Below are 1197 nucleotides of genomic sequence, written 5' to 3'. Positions count from 1 at the left end.
TTTACTGTATTACTTGTACGACCCGTGCACTTGCGGTTGGGCCACATCAAGTTTTTGGCGCCGTTGCCGGGGAGTTGTTTGTTTAAGATTGAATTCTTGATTATTTTAGTTTTATTTTCTTTGTTATCTTTTCATTTTGTGTTTGTTTGTTCTTTTTCAGGTACTTTTAATCTTTTATGAGAAGAGCTAGAAGCTCAAGTGACACATCCTTATTGTTCAATCCTGAAATTGAGAAATTTTGTAAAGCCAACAAGAAAGAAACCAGAAAAAGGAAAGAAGCTTTGAGAGAAACCGAAATTGAAGCAGACATGGCTGATGAAAGAATTAGAATTGGTGTTGGTAATGCTGGAAATGGTCAAAACAATGAAAATGAAGCCCAAGGAGAAGAAGTTGTTAATGCAAACGTGCCTAGGGGAAGTATGATGGATCATGCTTTTCCACGTTTTGATGACTTGAGAGAGAGTATAGCAAGACCAAGAATTGATGCAAATAGTTACAAGATGGATTTTGGAGTCCTTCAAATGATTCAGAATTCTCAATTTGGAGGGCATCCTTCTGAAAATCCACATACTCATCTAAAGAAGTTTGCTATGATTTGTGACATGCAAAAACAACTGAGGTGTCGGATGATGCAGCAAGATTGAAGCTATTCCGTTCTCTTTGAAAGATAGAGCATTGGATTGGCTTGACTCTTTACCTCACAACTCCATTACAAATTGGGAGCAACTCATCGATGCATTTCTTGCACAATATTTTCCACTGGAAAAACTCAGAGTTGAGGAATCAAATGACGACTTTCGGACCAAGAGAAGATGAAACTTTATATGAGTCATGGATGAGATGGAAGGAATTAGAGAGATTATGCCCACATCATGCCATTCCAAAATGGATGATAAATCGAATTTTTACACAAATGTCACTCCTGCAATCGGAGGGATTATTGATGCTCAAACAGAGGGGAATTTATTATGAAGCATGAAGATGAAGCTTATGAGCTATTGGAGAAAATTGCAAAGAATACTCATCTTTGGAGTAGTCCAAGAGGACCAGCTCCAACTCAAAAGGCAAGTCTGGAATGTATGATCTTGATCCATTCAACATGATTAATGCAAAGTTTGATGCACTTACAAATGTCCTTGCTAAGAAGATGGAAGATCTGAGTATGTTGGTTAGTTCATCATCATCAGCTGGAAGTTC

The 1197-nt window shown here is 37.7% G+C and overlaps 1 non-coding gene across 1 annotated transcript; it reads right to left on the bottom strand.

Annotated features, from left to right (window-relative positions):
* Positions 1–771: 771 nt before the first annotated feature.
* On the bottom strand, positions 772–879 carry LOC131170077 (small nucleolar RNA R71). Its single transcript, XR_009141020.1, has one exon. It is a non-coding gene; the product is annotated as a small nucleolar RNA R71 (small nucleolar RNA).
* Positions 880–1197: the final 318 nt, after the last annotated feature.

Source organism: Hevea brasiliensis, chromosome 10 (assembly GCF_030052815.1).
Source record: "Hevea brasiliensis isolate MT/VB/25A 57/8 chromosome 10, ASM3005281v1, whole genome shotgun sequence".
NCBI classification, from domain to species: domain Eukaryota; kingdom Viridiplantae; phylum Streptophyta; class Magnoliopsida; order Malpighiales; family Euphorbiaceae; genus Hevea; species Hevea brasiliensis.
This window is presented reverse-complemented; position numbering and strand designations above follow the sequence as displayed.